Below are 19,737 nucleotides of genomic sequence, written 5' to 3'. Positions count from 1 at the left end.
TGACCCCTGCATTCCTTCCGATCGTCCTTTTCTAACAACAGGAAAATGGTGCATTCATGTCTCGCTCCCACGCGGCCTTGCCCCACCATGCGTTACAATACAAAAGTCAGAAATGGCTCGCCAGTATCCAATTAAATTTGTATCGTAAAATCCAAGTACTAAATGTGAATTTCCCCGGAGAGCTTGTTGCATATAAGACTTTATTGATTTCGTTATAATAAAAACAATATATTTTAATGATGGCCTACTTAAGGATATTTTAACCCATTTTTTGGACCTTGGTCGAGTCGATGTGTTGCGGATTAATTTATAAGACACGTCAAGATTTTGCGGGAGATTTTCTTCGAAGGCTGAATAGACGATGAAAAGTGGATTGTATGTGTGGATTTCTCCGATAGCAGCGATTAACGTGGTGTTAGTTTTTTAACTTAAAAGCATTTTAAGCATCGTGGATTGATTAAAAAAGCAATTTTATACTATCATCTCCATTTATTCTATTTTTTATTTCAGTATTCACTATTCGAATCTTCTAATAGGGAATAAACCGTACCTTCTATTGTGATGTGTGATTCTGATGTATCAACGTTAGTGTTGTACTTATGTATGAGCTGTGATAACCATTAAATATCATGTGATCTGTAATGCCTGTAAATTAAGAATCGATTCATAAGCCGTGTAAAATAAATTATATTTAAATGAGGCAAACAATGTCATTGAATCTAAATTTATTTATCTCTTCTCAGGACTGTGGCTCTTTTGGAACCTGTTGTAAAGCTGACATATCAATCCAGTGACATTGCCTTAGTCCGCCATCGTGATATTAAACTTAAAAATGTATAATTTATTGTATTTTAAAAACGCAAATATTTTACTTCTTAAAAGAATCTCTTCTATCGAAACCGAAAGACGCGAACGAGAATAATATTTCCTCATTCTAAACATCCCTTCGTTAAATTTATCCATTCGTAAAATGAAGAGCCTGTTAATTGCATTAATTAAGGAGCCGGGTGTTTTGACGCTCAGGAAAAGGTTCCTGAAATTGTATTTATCTGAGGGGTAAGTTTGTATAATTTACAGAAATAGACAGGGTGGTGGTTGGTACTTTTTGTTAAATCGAAAAATACTTATCTTATTATGGCTCATGCCAACAAAAAAATAATAAATTTATTGTATAAAAAGCGGGGGATGTTTTTTAAAATATTATCAAAACTAGAGGTCCCGCAGTAGTCGAAATTCGACTATAATTAATTAGAATTGTAAGTTTGTACACTATTATGATTGTATTTTATACTTGTATAATCACAAATTTCGCCAAGACTACACTATAAAAAATATTAACAAAGACAAACCATATTCTATTCTCAATTTGACAACAGACGTCAAGAACAAAAGTTTGACAATAAATAGTTTGCATGCGTGTGTGCGTCTAATACATGGTATGTAGTGTGTGTAATGTTTTCTTTATTGATTTAATGAAATTTAAATTTCATACTCTTCCGTCCGCGCAATTTTCGTAAAAAGGGATACAAAGTTTTTGCTTCACGTATTAATATATAGATGATAATCCTTCTAATTATATCTGTCAAACAAATATATAACTATTGACACCATGCACGCCACTTCAATCAATTTTTTGGTTGGATTTTCTATAAAAGCGTGTTTATCGGTTTTTAAACTATTATTTACTATTGGTGTTTTTAATGATCACGGTACAGAAACTGTCAGCATTATAACCACTATTTATTACATGAGTAGTATTATAGTTAGAATATGGGGAAAATTACTTGAAAAAAAAACTGCATAATGTAGAAAATGGAACGTGATAGGTTGCAGGAAAGCAATTATTTGCGTTGAAATACCCAGATCTTCTCAGTGCCTAATTCTACCACACACGATGCTTTCCCCGCCGCAGTAAGCAGAACTAAACGGAAGAGCGTGTAATGTATTATATAATATATAGAGATCACGGCCTTAAAGGTATCGACGCGTGGATGAACATGATGATACTTGAATCAGTTGCCTAATAAGATTCAAAGCCGTGACTCCGTATAGTCAATCGGTAGGAATTCCTAAACGTGAATGTAACATATAATGAAATAGCCATAAGTTATTCTAATATGTTAATTCTTAATGTCTATTTGCTATAATGCCTTTTCATACAATCAGCGATACCACCTACCACCAGTAACTACGCGAAATATAATTTCGGGGGTTTGATTTTTATTCCACGATGCTATTCCTTCACCATGGAAGTCAATCGTGAACATTTGTTGAGTACGTATTTCATTAGAAAAATTGGTACCCGCCTGGGATTCGAACACCGGTGCATTGTTCAACACGAATGCACCGGACGCCTTATCTCTTAGACCACGACGACTTCACATGACAATAATATAATGTTTTCGGAAACAAAACTTCGTAATAAAATCTTTAATTAAAGCTCTAACCAAACTAGGTTAAATTTGACAAAACATAACTGCTAACAAACATGACGAACGCGTCGCTAATTAAATGTTTTCGAACAATTGTTTTGTTTTGTTTTGTCCAAAATTTTGCTATTCATACTAAGTTTCTATTGCTGCAAAGGCTAGTTATGAATAAGTAACATCTAAACCAAGGAACGAGGCTGAAGCATCCATCCTATATGGAGCTGTACAGTCTGGTGAAAAATTCCAGAAAATAGGAGATACCAGGATACTTAAGCAGGTATTTTTTATTCGTAGCTATCGACGAACGTTATCATTTTAAAAATAAACAGTCAGTTTTTTTTTTTAAAGATCGATAGAGTAAACAAAACATCAAAACCTAATATTATAAATCAAGAAGTGTCAATTAAACCGCAAAATTATAATTTGCGTAATTACTGGTGGTAGGACCCCTTGCGAGTCCGCGCGGGTGAGTACCACCAACCTGCCTATTTCTGCCGTGAAGCAGTAATGCGTTTCGGCTTGAAGGGTGGGGCAGCCGTCGTACTGTAAAAAAACTGATTTACGGCATTTACGTTGTAGATATCTATGAGCTCCGGTAGCCACTTAAAACCTGGTGGCCTGTGAGCTCGTCGACCCATCTATGCAATAAAAAATAAAGTGTTGGAAGGCAGAAGAAGATACGGACAAGTGGACGTGGCCAAGTGGACATAGCCAATCCATAGGAACCTGAGATCTCACCTCAAATCAACAAATGTCATGAAAAACGCTAAGAAACGGGGTTCCTTGCATAGACTAATGGTATGTGACAGAAATCACTTCTGAAAGTGTACTGAGCACGAGAGAAAGGACTAAAGGACTTTCAGTTAATAATTACCATTGTATTTTGTTATTATCATTAGAACAAAATTTGGTGAAAAGCAGCGGCTTGACGTGATAGGCAGTGGCATATCTGACCTCTATGGGCGACTGTCAGGTGGCTGTATGCTCATCTGCCTTTAACGGCAACCAAAAAAAAATTATATCATTTGTACATTATTAATAACTTCTATAAAGGTTTTTAAAAACATGCTTTGTAGCTAAACTTATAACTTTCGTACCAAGTCTTTATAAGCAAATAAACATTTAGGGAAGTTTCAATTTACCTAAGCCGTGTATGTACATAATGCAGGCGGATAAAGGGCGGGATATCCGGCAACTGGGCTCGCCCTTGGACTGGCCATTCCCGGATATTTGCCAGTTTTTAGGGCCCGGATAAAATATTTCTTACGACTACACGGCCGTAGTAGCATTTTCATTCTGTCTTGGCTTTTAGTATGGTGTAAACATTTTATTGAAAACGATAATATTACTGTCTGTATAATATGTCAAATTTATGTATTATATTTCATGACAAGGTGTGCGCAACATATCGTAAATAATTTAAATCTATACTAATATTATAAAGAGGAAAAATTTGTTTGTTTGTTTGTATTAAATAGGTTCCTAAACTACTGAACCGATTTGAAAAATTCTTTCACTGTTTGGAAGCTACACTATTCCCGAGGCTAAATCATTTTTTGAAAAAAATAGGAATCCTTAATAAATTCCAATAATGTAACTCTAGGTGTAAAAAAATTACCTGGAATATTCTTTACATGGCGTGCCCTGCAAAAAGTATTGATGATAGAATAAAATAATGTACTACGACTTTGTAGAACACATTATTATTTACAAAAAGTGTCGCGACAGCATATGTCTAACTATTATAGTTATGCCGCAATAAGTGTTCTTTTATTTAAAAAAATAAAACAACGTCAAATATCGTTGAAATTTTTGTTAAAGACCCGAGCGGCCCGCCGCTAGTAAAAAATAAGAAAAGAAACAGGAATAAATAAATTATGGTATAATCTATTAAAATTTCAAAAATGACAAACCAAAATATAAAATTTTAAGCAGATAACCATTTACTCTAACTTTAAGATCATTATCAAGGGCTCAATCTACGCTGGTTAATCGTCTGAGGCTGCCGTATTTAGGTCAGGTCGATGAACTGGGCCACGGGGGTGCTTCCCTCCCTTTCTTCCACGATGTCTTGTTAGCGGATATGGACTTATGAAGCTTAAGAAATTTCTATAAGCTATGGAGTCATGCGGTTTAAAAGATCTTGCCATGCATTAATTTTAAGAACACCCAACTGACAAGAATTTTTTAAGGAAATGTCATTATGATATTGGTGAATTTTTAAATGATAATAATATGTAATTGATTAGATCTAATATTTTATTATGTTAATGGATTATGAATGTAATTAAATTATTTATTACCATAATTATAATTTATAAATGTTATATTATTAAATTAATCATCATATTAATCATCAATTAACTCTATATTTATTTTATACTAGCTGACCCGGCAGACTTCGCAGTGCCTCAATCTATAAACAAAAGACCTAAACTTTTGTATAAAATAAACTTAAAATATACAAAAGGAATCCGTCCGACGGGGGACACATCAAAGGAAAAACAAAATTATAATTTTTATTTAATTAAGAGCATTTTCATATTTATCTACCTTTTAAACCTTCTCTGGACTTCCACAAATAATTCAAGACCAAAATTAGCCAAATCGATCCAGCAGTTCTCGAGTTTTAGCGAGACTAACGAACAGCAATTCATTTGTATGTACAGAGATTTGCACACTTTTAATTCGAGTAAGAACATGCTAGAACGTGAAAATTTTAAAACAACATTTTTTATGTACCATGTCTCTGGCAAATAAATCATTTTGAATATGAATTTGAATTGAACTATTGTGTTGTTTACACACATTAGAGGTGGTCATCAACAATCCGAATTAGTTATTGGAACGTAGAAAATCTTGGACTCCCATAATTTTATACCCTTCATTTAATAGCTTATAATATTATCTGTCCATCTCAAGAACTAAATCAAGGTAAAAGCAGGAAGAATAAGATTGGTTAAATAGGCTAATAAATTAGTGAATTTGATGAGAATGAACAATAAATTTTCGGGACTGCGGACATTTCGTTAACTTAGCTCCATAATAAAGAAGATTCTCCATAGCAGATATTCCACAAATGGCTTTCCACTAAACCCAAGCTTTCAACTCTGCAGCCAAGAGCTTTACGAAGGTTGATTTGCAAAGGATTGATTGAAACTCTGATAGCTCGCACGCTGATAACCATACTCATCGAGTTCGACGAGTATGTCGATGACCACGACATGCAAGTTTTGTAAAAAGTCACCTTGTTCCGAAGGAACATTTTACCTCGCTTTGCAAATCATGAGATAAAGACTGCCGAGAATAAACGCGGCGCGGTCGCGGACAGACTTTATGTGTTTGCGGGATGAACACATAACTAAGTCAAACAACCTGACAAGTGACAGACCTTAAGATACTTTTAGGTTTTGTAGAAGAGATTGAGCCATAGAAGCAGTTTGAATTACATTTGCGACTCACGAAAACTGAAGAAAATGCCTGTATTTCACAAACATAACAACATTAAATTCTATAATTATTACACAGACCGGATTTCATTATTACGGCGGATAATTTTAAAGCCTGAATCTAAACAACCTTCCAGGACATCTGCTGCTCACGTAACAAACAAATCATCGTATTTTCGTAACGAAATCCTTAAATAGCTATTCCAATTTCACAGAACACTGCCTACAATAGAGACTTGATTAAGTAGAGTTCACTTTGATTGCCCGTTTTTGTTTTATGAAGGGTCTTGTTATAGTGGAAAATTGGCCACTGACTATATTTTCCATTCTTTGCTAATACTATTAATACAACTGTATAATTCTAATGAGAAAACTTTGGAGTTCATTTTGAAACTAAATAACGACAAGTAATATTTAAATTATCTAATTTAGTTTTTACATACTTTTATTATTTCTATAGGTTTTTAAGCTATTGCATTTATTACATAGATTTTATCGCGGCCTTGAGCGCGGCTTGAGAGCGGAATCATGAAATTCTGTAACGAAAAAAACCTTCCACCCCTCACTACGCCTACTATGTAGCTCGCGTTCAACACATTCACACGTTGCGCTTGTGTAGTGTTTAAAGTAAGAAGTATAAACACCGATTTAAGTACTATAAAAAAAAAGTGATATAATTTCGTGGTTAACACAACGATATGCAAGCTGTACCCGAGTTAAGAACTGCGTACTTTCAGCCTAAATAAAATGAAAATTAGATTTTGTATTTTTTTTATTTTAAATACAAAAGTGTACATACTTTACAAACATAAAATATACCACTTATGATCTTTTCAAAGGCTCAAAAGAAACTTTTGCGAGAATAGTCTTTAATAGGATTTGTGAAAAGCTTATAGAAAATATAGTCTTTGAAACTGGGTCATTATTATATTCAATATGTCGAAGAAAACAAATCCTATCAATTCAATTTATTACGTTTCGCCATTTACTTCTAAGATTTCTTGTAATTCTTTAAACGCAATAAAACTGGGGATTAAATAATGTTGTCTGGGTGTTCAGATAATTTCTTTAAAATATTACTTTCTGTATCTATATTGAGACCTTAGAACTCATATCTCAAGGTAGGTAGCGGCATTTACGTTGTAGATGTCTATGGGCTCCGGTAACCGCTTAACATCACGTTGGCCGTTTCGATCGTTCCCGCTGCTTCTACACCACAACTCCAGACCTTATATGACACAACAGACGGACTTTAAACTACAAAGGCAGTATTTGAAGTTTTGCGTCATCCGCTGTACTCACGATATCTTGCGTCGACAGACTTCTACTTTTTTCAAGATTTGTACAAATTTTTGATAAGGATAAGATTCAATACTCAAGAGTTAGTACAAAATGTCTTTGAAGAATTTGCTGGCTCCTATACACCTAACCTTTTCATAAAAGAAATTCAATTAATACTACTGCGCGAGCAGAAATGCAATTATACCATGGGTGCATAGTTTGATCGATCATAGGCAATTTGTTGGGTAAAGAAAGACCTAATATAAAACAAAACCATTTCAGACGACGCAAATCCCAATAGAATTAGATACTTTGACTTTGCAGGATATGCTCTTGGAGTAAATATGTTTTTAGAGGTGTACTAAAAAGGGATTCTCTGAAATCCTAACACTGAAGTTTTTGTCAAGTTCCGACTTTTGCTTTAGCTCGTACCTATGTGGACAGACAGACAAGAATAATCATCAAGTAAGCATCAATACTATATATGTAAAAATTCGGTCTAGACACGACCCTCAGGAATGAAGATAATGACAAAGCAAACCATGTAACAAAGTAATACAATTCAAAGCACTCGAGCAAGCCAAGTTACTGCAATTTTAAATAAGGATAACAACATCATTCTCGTTTTGATGTCCAAGGGTCCTGTTGAACATTTTACCAGGTATCTTTAAAGCCACTTTATCTACCAAAGGAATATATTATATTATTACCAGTTTGTTTTAAATCGTTTGCATCTTTTGTAATACCGCTTATTCAAAACGCCATTAAAACATTTCATTCTAGTTAATACAAATAGGTAAGCTCAAAAAAGCCTTAACAGTAAAATGACAGAGAGCCTCTATAAGGTTGTAGGACTTGCAGGGTATATTGTAAGCACGTACACGAACCAGAAAGCGTGGAACAACCGTTGTAAAATGTTCGAAGTTAAGACTTTGATGTCATAAGTCAAGTGGGTGGAGGTACTCTGTTGATCGCCTGAAAAAACATACTCTGCCCGGGTTCTGACCCTGGACAGAGATCGGACGTCGGGTGAGAGCGTTCAAGCGATGGTGGTACTCACGTTGTAGTATCTAGAGGCTTGTAACCATTTAATACTAAGGAGACGCCATTTTTTTTTTTGCTTAGATGAGTGGACGATCTCGCAGCCCACCTGGTGTGTTAAGTGGTTACTCGAGCCAATAGACACCTACAACGTAAATGCGCCACCCATCTTGAGATATAAGTTCTAAGGTCTCAGTATAGTTACAACGGCTGCCCCGCCCTTCAAATGGAAACATATTATTACTGTTTCACGGCAGAAATAGGCAGGGTGGTGGCACCTACCCGTGTGGACTCACAACAGGTCCTACCACCAGTAATTACGCAAATTATAATTTTTCGGGTTTGATTATTATTACACGATGTTATTCCTTCACCGTGGAAGTCTATCGTAAACATTTGTTGAGTACGTATTTCATTAGAAAAATTGGTACCCGCCTGCGTGATTCGAACAACGTTGCATCGCTAGATACAAATGCACCGGACGTCTTATCCTTTAGGCCACGACGAATTCATTCACTCAGCCTAAAAAAATCTACGAAGCAACGAAATTTAATGTTATACCTTAATCTTTATGATATCAAAGCGAAAAGAACATTCACAATCTCAAAGAAACAACGTCACATCATGCAATAATTCTTATTCGCATGCTATTCAAGGAGAAAAATCAACAATATCATTTATAAACAATCCGTGTGGCCACGGCTGATAAGGAAAATCGGACTTTTCAAATCCATTGCACAAAATTAATATTGAAATGGACCTTGAAGAAAGAATGTGGGGTGCCAACGCGAGCGTTATGGACAGCTAATAAATAAGCGACAGCGGGTGAGTGAAGGACGATTAAAAGGGCTAGCCTTTGGCATTTCAAGGCGTTCCGCACTATTTGTTTATAAGACAATTTCCAATAGCAGCGAAAAAGCGTAAAAATTTATAAGCATTTAAATTCTCAACGAACAGTTCGCTTAATTATTTTTACTAAGCATCCAGTAATGCAGATCAGAATAAGCTGATAAAACTAAAACTTTTTCACAAAAGCTCGAGCTTGTCGGTATTATCAACCAAAAGTTTGTCAAAATAAAAATCAGTAAGCTATCCCATTCAAGTAGACTTGAGCGCCTGGCTTTTAGCGCTAGCATCACTTAGTCAACGGTGCCAATGTAATCCATCCATTTCGCTCTTGGGAAAGAAAAAAGTTAACAGAATTACCGCTTCGGGATATTTTTCGAACGTTTCCTAAATCATTTTCCTTAAACAAACTTTAAAAGAGTATTTTTTCTCGACGAGGATATTAAAAATCCTTATTAAAATGGTTTTTCGGTCATTTTCAAAGTCATTTAAAAAAAAGGGTGCGTGTACTTATCTACGCCCGTAAGAAGTTATACATTATTTTTATTAAATTTATTTCTTTTTTTTTTTTTTTTAATCAATTGAAAAAAAATCGATTAAACAACATCCTCAAACACGCATATTGGACATCCCTTTTCTTGACATCGTATAAATTCGGTAATTCTCGGTACGGTTCGGAAAGTTCATCTGCGGCTATATTCAGACTTGCCAAGATACGTCGGTCGTATTGTAATGAGCGATTTAGTGGGAAACTTCATTCTGTAAATTTTATGTCACGGTGCGCGCGCATCGTAAAATTTCACTCTCACTAATTTTTCATACCGCGCCTAGAGAAGTATAACTTCAAAAAGATCTGTTTTCAACGGAATAACTACGACTAAAACTTGCAAACGCTACAAAACACACCCCATCCTGATACGACACGTAATGAAGCATGTTGCTACCACAGCAGTTCGTATGTGAATCGTTATAACATCACATTACCATATTCAGTGGCTAATATTGTTATGTAATAACATCAAATTAACATAAATGTGATTTCCTTGTGTCAGAGAAAGTTTTCGGGTCATAAATTTGTTATGAAAATATCAGTCGATGTTATTGCTGGCAGGGCATTTTTATTTTGTACTAGCTGACCCGGCAGACTTCGTAGTGCCCCAACCGATAAATAAAAGACTTTTTGCATAAAATGAAATAAACTAAAGGAATCCGTCCGACGGGGGACACATCAAAGAAAAAAGAAAATTTTTATTTTTATTTAATTCCAAGCATTTCATATTTATCTTTTAAACCTTCTCTGAACTTCCACAAATAATTCAAGACCAAAATTAGCCAAATCGGTCCAGCCGTTCTGGAGTTTTAGCAAGATTCACGAACAGCAATTCATTTTTATATTTATAGATTAAGAGGGGTAGAACTTAGCCTGATAACATCCGTTCTGTAACATACAAGTCGTCGGGTAAACTCGAATGGGATATCGACGATGGAATATCGAGTACCTAAAGCAATATGGTCTCAACACGTGTTTACTAATGACTTTCGCGACTTAAAACCGCCTTATTGAAATCATAGGCACAAAATACATGTACATATTACTAGTGTTAAAGGATACCCGCATGGATAAGTTCTTTAACTATTTTTTAGGTGCTTTTGTGGGTTCAGATTAGAACCAATATCAACTCCTCTGCCCATATACGGAAGTTACAATACTCGCTTGAAATACTCGGTTCACTTTATGTTCAATAGTTTCCAGTATTCATAGATTTTTGTATGACCTCTGTAGGCAAGCAAACGAGCATTCGGCCTACCTGATGCTGAGAGGTTACCGTCATTCGTGGACGTCAGCAAGGCTAGGGGTAGAGTCAAGTCGCTGCTGCAAACTACTCTCTACAAACCTCGTTTGAAAATGACTCAGAAAACACCTGGAGGGGAGTTCATTGCCAAACGGTACCGGCAAAAAAATATGTCTGGAAACGCATTGTCGATGACAATGCCATTACAAATAGCATAGATGAACTCTGCTCCGATGGCGGGAAGTGTGACGGTAAAAAGGAGAGGAGGGATCGTGTCGAACAAATCCTCTGAGTGCTATTCATAGAACATGCGGTATAAAATTTCAAAACAGAAAAATCCGGAGTCACTTCGAAAATGAAATAACTATCTTGTTAGAGTCACAAGACAATCGTTACCTGCCACTTATAATGAAGAACATAGTTGACATGTCTTCATGGCTCAGACAATCTTAGTCTTTCCACAATGGCATGAATATTATATCATCATCACCATAGTCAGTTACTCTTTGCAGAGCAGTCGTGGTCATGTAGAATCCTGTTTATTAAAGCCTTGACAGATGTTCTCCATAGTTCGCAAACTGAAGCTTGGCACACGCACTCGTTAAGTTGGGTTTTGGTAAGGATTTTCACTTGATCAGTTATCACATATAAACTAAGTAATAAGTAGCAGTTAATAACTCAAAACTATCTATCTATCGTAGTTTAACTAAAGCAGCAGTGTCTTCTTCCTCAATCCATTGCTATTCTGACCTAGACTAAAGTATATCTTTCTATTACATTTCATCTTCCATCTTAGTATATTTAATTATTATTATCACATTTTTTATCAGCATATCTACTATATCACTTAATATTATGACTACAATGAATCTGTTTTACAAAGAAAACAAACCCTATTGATAACCAAACCCACATACAATTATGTAATCAGACTTGGAAACCTTGATTCCAATGTATCGCCCACGTCCTGTACGCGATGTTTGATTTTCATTCAAAATATTATTATCTCCTTAAACAAGCACTGCTCCCTTGTGATTTCTGTAATAATTTAACTTTTGAGTTTATTTACGCGAGTTCGAATTATCAAATGATATAACGAATCATCTAAACGCTTACAAAACTCCCTCGGTGTTTCACGGTCACTTGGCGCCCGACTTTCCTTGGGCAAACAACACCTCTTCACATTTATTTTCTATTAATATATCAAACCTGTGATTGTATGTTTAATTTAACTTACAAATAATAATACTTTTTTCTTATTGCATAGATGAGTGGATGAGCTCACAGTCACAGCAGCGGAAATAGGCAGGGTGGTGGTACGTACCCGCGCGGACATGAGGTCCTACCACCAGTAAAAAGTCTCTTACAGTCTCTTACATATCAATACCTCGGATACGACATTTCTGTGCTCATAGCATTAGAGGCACGTTACTAGGCGATACTATCCACCAATACACACTCAAAGAAGACGTCAGTAAGTCTGAACTCACTACAACTCATTGAAAAAGTCATGCAGACCGAATTAATTATTTAAAATTCAACTTCTCAGTTATTCTTTAATTAGCTTCAATTGAAATTTTCAATTCGAAATACAACGAAAATAAAAGCTGCAATAACATTACGATTTTCAAATAAAGTAGATACGCAATTAAACTAAAAGAAAAAGTTTTGAAATGTACCAAAGTATTCAAAGCTTTATTTCAGTACAACAACAAACAAATCGAAGTGCCATTCAAGGAAGCTCGTTAGTTCTCAGCGTGCGCTACAGTAACAACAAGCCTTCAACTGCAGAAACTCTTTACTCCCGGAAGAGTGTAATTTCAGACGATTCCCATTGTCAAATGAATATGTTTCGCTTAGATGATCAAGGCTACAGGAAGCCGGGGTGTCCTCGATGCTTTTCGCACGTTACTCTACACTGTAATCAGGATCTGAATATCGGTAACCTTGGAATATCAAACAACAGAAGTGAACTAGCCTTATGTTCTCGTATATTTTATGACGTGGAGAGAACATTGGTAGGTGCTTAACCAAAATGACTTAATCCGCATTTATTTAAAAAAAACAAGATGTGTGGTGTCGTGGGACACCGGATAGGGACGAAGTTCCTTATTATAAAAAAAACAAAATGTGTGCAATTCACACGTGGTAGAAGTGAAACCTTCCAAAATTAAAATACAATTATCCTAAACGTCTTAAGTATATGTAAAATTTTGTCATTAGTAAATAATTGTAAGGTAGCGCCCTCTGTGAATTGATATTTTAATTTCACGTATAATTCTAAATTAAAATTCACTACAAGAGCTTTCATACACACGTTAGTATTAAAAAATCTCACAGATGGCGCTGTATTGAATAGTATGTATATTTCTGTCTCATTCTTTGCTGGCTTCATCCTACACATTTTTGTATTTGTGTCTCTTACCTGTCGTTTTTTCCGTTGCATCCGGTTTGAAATCACAACGATTCTAAAGAAGTTTTCACTTCAAAAATTAATTTTAAGTTCTATTCGAGGTATAAAGAAAATAAAACTGGAGATTTCGCAACAACCCACGGTCATTCGGTAACGTGCGAACTTATTGCGGTACACTTCATTCACGGTTGTTTGCATAAAAGTTAGTGTATTGCGCAAACGAACGCTCTGAGATCGTGGTCAATGAATGATAAAAAAATATGTTATTTTTTGTACATTATTACAAAGCTAAGTCGTACATTGTGCATTACTAATTTGTACGTTATTACAAAGTTAAGTCGTACACTGTGTGCATTACTAATAAAAATCTTACGTTACGGACGTTTTTTCCCGGTTAGGGTACCCCTCCGCATCGTCCCATAAGGAACTTCGTTCCAAAAAGTTCTATTGTTAAAACAACTTTTCGATTGCAGAGAACAATAAGGTAAGTATGGTAGATTTTGTTATCAGAATATGCAAATGTACATATAAGTACCTAGTCGTCTGTGACTACGAAAACTTTAAATGACAATAACAAACTATATGTTGAACCGTAAAAGTAGTGAAACATGTATTTGCGACTAGCGAAAAGCAAAGACAATAAATTAGTACACAGTACATATCTTATAGGAAAGATTCAAGAATTGATATAAGCTTTGTTTTACTGTCGCCATTTTTTTTTTTTTCTTACGGGAGTGGTCGAGCTCACGGCCCACCAGTTGATAAAAGGTTATATAAACACGACAATTATACGAGTACTACCTGTTGAGATACAAATTAATACAGCTGGTGAAGTGGTAGTGGTAATACATCTAGTGGATCTGGTGAAGATCGCGTGATGTGGGCAGTAAACAATCTCTCATCGTGACCCGGTGAGTCTTAGTAGTGACGATGACTTAAGAATTTAAAACTAGCGTTATTTTCGATATTGTTATTACTGAATGCTCTTCATGAGTTATTAATTATTCCTCTCGTAACAAACTTGCCTCCAATCACTTTCGCTCACATTCGATGACCTTCCTATGTTGGCTCGTTTTCACACAACAAATCGTTTCCTTAACAAACATGGAGCCTCTACAAATCAACAATAACGATTTAATCCGAAGGCCAACTGTAGGTGTAATATAAATCACTTTTCCGGAAGAACCTTGAAATTTAGGCCTTATTCCGAGAGTCGAAGGTCGATTGTCCAAATATGATGGAGACGAACGATAGCTCAACTGGAAATTATTAGTTGATAGATTCTAAAAGTAAGAAGAATTGGGCCGCAAATGAGAAAACAAAACTAGGGGCCTAGCTTACTCATAAACTAATCCCATTGATCATTTGAATAGCGCATATTGGCAGACAAGTGCACGAGCCACCTGATGATTAGGGGCTACAGAAGGGCATTATCACTAACAACCCAGACAGAAGGCCCATTTAGAAAGGTAAAACTTTTGTAGTATTTTATTCGGTTTTTTGCGACTCCTAGACATAATTATAACTACTTTTACCGTTTGATCTCGTGTTTATTCTTGTTGTAATATTATTAGACTTTACTATTTCCGTAGTCAAGAACGACTATATTATCATTCGTAGATATTTAATTATTGAAGCACCTAAACCTAGGAAATAATGTAACAACAATAACACTACATAAAGAACGCGCGATTGTACCGTAAATAATATAATAACAGCTTTTTTTTATTGCTTAGATGGGTGGACGAGCTCACCTGGTGTTAAGTGGTTACTGGAGCCAATAGATATCTACGATATAAATGCGCCAGCCACCTTGAGATATAAGATCTAAGGTCTCAGTATAGATCAGTATAGTTGCTTTTGAAATGAGAACTCATTTTCGCCACGACGACACACGACCGCTTTATCTCAAAAATCGGAAACAGCAGTGTCAGTTTCCTAAATTTTACATGAATTTTCATTAAATTCATTTAAAGTGGAGACTCTGGAACTTGAGCGTACAAGTAATGTGGTTACGTCACGCGAAACTACACACTTAACGACCCTAAGGCAGAATTTAATCTACGTTAAGGATCCAGGATACAAATACACACATAGTACAAATATCTTTAACAAAACACTTATATCGACCAGGAAATGAAACCGGATCTCATGGCACAGAAAAGGCTACTAACCACTAGATCAGTAAAGACATCAAACCCTCATCAATCAAGTAATATCAAAAACACATCAGAATCGAGACTAGCCCTTTGACATACGAAATTCGTAAGGCATGTTTGCACTAGCCAAGAATATTTCTTTCTATTCTCCTTCTTTACTGGTGGTAGGATGGCTTGTGCCTCCGTGCGGGTAGTTACCACCATCCTGCCTATTTCTCCCACCCTAATAATAATCACAAAAAATAATAATGTTACTTTTAAATGCCCAGCGAAGCGGGCGAGTACGGTTAGTTATTTAATAAAGTATTAATCGCATAGGTAGGTAGATACTCTATGAAATACAACCATTTATATACGTAAGTATGCTTAATAAATAATTTATTTGTCAAAATTGTCATAGCCCTTAATGATAAAATGCACGTTGCACTCTAATTGAGCGACATAGTGACCCCGGGGCGGATAATCAGCAAGCATGTACCGTTTTTATTAGTAAATATCTATTTACCACACGTACATTTGTTGCAATAGCATCGAGTTATAAAATAAAATCCGCAAAATGTTTAAAATGTAATTAGTTGCGATAGGGCATACGAGTATGCACTTCTATTTGTTACTGCCTTCAGCATTTAATAGAACAATTGAGGCTTTTAAAATAAATCCGCAAATGGGTGGTAGTAATCACTTTGTAGCATTTGTAGCTCCTTGCACTTAACATTTAGGACTACGTAAGTTCGTTCACCTGACTATTACAATAAAACATAAAGGATTCATCCTCCATATTCGCTCCGGCATTTCCTGCTAATAAATATATTTATGTACAACTCGCCTTGAAGTAATATAAAAATATTGTTCGCACTAAATGCTTTAAAAAACATTAAGTGACATTCTCGGACGCAACCTCTAAACCTCCATATCTCAAATAAAAAGCTCATACTCTTGTAATAAAGCTCATATTTATGCCGCACCGTAACCAAGGGGCATTAAGTTTTACTTCTCGTGTCCTAGATAGAGAAGTGGCAATTGATCGGAAACTGGTAACTCAGTGGCCGGTTTTCTATCCAGGGTGAAGGGCCTTGGGTCAGCTCGAGAAATTTAGGTCGTGCTGAGGCATAGTCCTTAGAGATAATTAATTAAGGTACGCGTATGTTTTCTTAAGTGAATGAAGAATTATTCTGTGATCAATGAACGAACAAAGGAAATTGTGCTCAATTCGTCTAAGTACACAATATAAATTAGCTCCACCGTACAGAATATGAACGCAATATATGTTTTCAATTAAGTTCTCACCTACTTCAAATGGTTCTATCGTCATAAACATAATAATAAAGTTTTAGTTTGATGATAATGTGATATTAGGGTAGCTACATAACATAACCTCTGACTGACTACTGGTGATGTTATTCAGAGTTCAACTCTTTTTAATACGCTTTTATTAGCTTCAGACGTATGTATGTATGTTTGTAACGGAGTCTTTGAACATGATTTTGACCCCCTTCAAAACGTCGGATTAACTCGAAATTTGGTATACTTATTAAGGACCGATGACAATTCAATATTTAAAAAAAATATTGAAAAAATTGAAATTCAACTAAAAAATAAAAAATAAATAATAGTTCAAAAAAACTAACAAAATACGCTTTTATAGAAAATCCAACTAAAAGATGGAAAATAAATTTTAATAAATTTGAATTAACTATAGTGTAAGAAAAAATGATTTTATTGTAAAAAAGCGTGGGGTGCATGGTATATATAAATAGCTATAAATATTTTATGAACAGATAAGAGTAGAAGGGTTATTTTGATAATATCCTGAAAAGCACCCCACGCTTTTTTACAATAAAATCATTTTTTTATTACATTATCAGTAATTCAAATTTATTAAAGTTTATTTTCTATTTTTCAATTGGATTTTCTATAAAAGCGTATTTTGTTAGTTTTTGTAAACTATTATTTTTTGTCTTGTGTTCCACTGGAGAGGAGCTACTCAACAAATCTTTAGTCGGTACCCAAAATAGGGACCTACCGATTTAGGTCCTGCGTTGCAAATTCTGGCCGACTCTGTGCAGTGGTAAAACAGGGCAGTGATAAGACTAAAACGTTCCGAATCTGTAATAAAGTTCTAATATTGACGCGCTCTTTTGTGAGACCACATTAGGAGTGCCCTGTTTACTGAACAGCTCAGTAAATGCCCACAAACGCGTGCGGGCGTACATTGTGTACTAAACACCAATATCGGAATGTTTTTACCTATCACATACCCAGTCCGAGTTTAGCTGGAATAGCCAATTAGGCTGCCAGCGATTAGGCAGAAAGAAATTACGACGAAGTGTGTAAGGTTATTTCTATTTGTATTCTGATGCAATACCGTTACTTTTATAGCGACTGTCTTACTCATACGGACATGCAGTCGCGCTATTATGGTCCGGCCTTTACGTTACGTCTGATATTCTGTTCAAAACAAAGCAGTTTTTATTGAACAAATTTAATGCATTTTTTTTATTGCTTAGATGGGTGGACGAACTCACAGCCCACCTAGTGTTAGGTGGTTACTGGAGTCCATTGACATTTACGACGTAAATGCGCCACCCGCCTTGAGATATAAGTTCTAAGGTCTCAATTATAGTTGCAACGGCTGCCTCATCCTTCAAACCGAAACTGCTTCACGGCAGAAAGAGGCAGGGTGGTGGTACCTACCCGCGTGGACTCACATGAGGTCCTACCACCAGTAATTACGCAAATTATAATTTTGCGGGTTTGATTTTTATTACACGATGTTATTCCTTCACCGTGGAAGTCAATCGTGAACATTTGTTAAGTACGTATTTCATTAGAAAAAATGGTACCCGCCTGTGGGATTCGAACGCCGGTGCATCGCTCAACACGAATGCACCAGACGCCTTATCCCTTAGGCCACGACGACTTCAAAATGTTATTTTAAGGCATATTTCAAAAATGCTACTGTGTTATGGTAGAATTGTCATTTGAACGCCACTCGTACTTAGAGGTACACCGCATTACTGACACAATAAATAGATTTACTCTGAAAAGGTTATGATTTAATTTTAAGCATAGTGCTAAGACGCGAGTCTCCAGCAGCGTACTTCTTGAATTAGCATGTCGCTGTAGCACATATGCGATAAACCCTTATAATATCCTTAATTTAGGGTTTGTAATTTACTTCCTACTCCATGTAGGGCAGTGAAACTAGTAATTCGGTGGCCGGTTCTCGTCTCCAGAGTAAAAGGCGCTTAGGGTCACCACCTCATTTTGTGTCAATATGAAAATGTAGGGCGATTTGATTAATGAAATTGATACAGGTGCTACTGCTCGCGTTGCTTTTAGGTACTGTAACATATTTTTCGGACACGGACATAGAATATAGGGATTATCGTAAAAACGTAACGGCTGTACAGAATAAACAAGATAAAGTATTGTTTTATTGACATTCCTTGCAAAGTCCTTTTTTATTGCGTAAATAGATCAATGGTTACCTGAACCCATAAGCATTCCCATACGGCGCAAAATTCTGGTAAAAATGTTTTCTTTTGCGAACGATAAATCTTATTATTTGTCAGTGTAATACTATAAAACAAGTTTTTGGCATTCAAACTATAATAAATTACCCATGACGTAACCCATATGAAGTCAACCTGTTACTCAAAACGTAAATCTTCGCTCCAGATGTTGTACCAATTTCTACAGAGTTAAGTTTCTTATGCATGGAATCATTCTGATGGATTACATTAAAAAAAATCATGTTTTACGAGAACCTAAAATACTTTTGAATATAACGTAACAAGACAACGTATCTATATATTAATACGTGAAACAAAAACTTTGGATCCCTTTTTACGAAAATTGCGCGGACGGAGGAGTATGAAATTTTCCACACTTATACAGAATATAGAGAAGAAGAGCACAATGCTAATATTTTTTTAAAATAATGCATAAAAGATACATTAAATCAATAAAGAAAAAATTACACACACTACATACCATGTATTTGACGTACACACGCATGCATGCTATTTATTGTCAAACTTTTGTTCTTGACGTTTGTTGTCAAATTGAGAATAGATTAAATATTGCTTGTCTTTGTTAATATTTTTTATAGTGTAGTCTTGGCGAAATTTGTGATTATAGAAGTATAAAATACAATCATAATAGTATAGAAACTTACAATTCCAATTAATTATAGTCGAATTTCGACTACTGCGGGACCTCTAGTAAAGATAGATAGGGAAGAATAAACGATGCAAACGAAGAATAAACTCGATTAAGTATATACATATTTGCATTTCCCGCATTGTATTTTATTGAATTTTT

General features: G+C 35.4%; 1 protein-coding gene across 1 annotated transcript in view; it reads right to left on the bottom strand.

Annotated features, from left to right (window-relative positions):
- Positions 1 to 19,737, bottom strand: part of BomSIFR (neuropeptide FF receptor 2-like) — a 102,103-nt gene that overhangs the window by 38,431 nt on the left and 43,935 nt on the right. The window lies entirely within an intron of this gene.

Source organism: Bombyx mandarina, chromosome 06 (assembly GCF_030267445.1).
Source record: "Bombyx mandarina strain Sakado chromosome 06, ASM3026744v2".
NCBI lineage: Eukaryota > Metazoa > Arthropoda > Insecta > Lepidoptera > Bombycidae > Bombyx > Bombyx mandarina.
The sequence above is the reverse complement of the archived record's forward strand: the minus strand, read 5'-3'. Positions and strand labels throughout refer to the sequence as shown.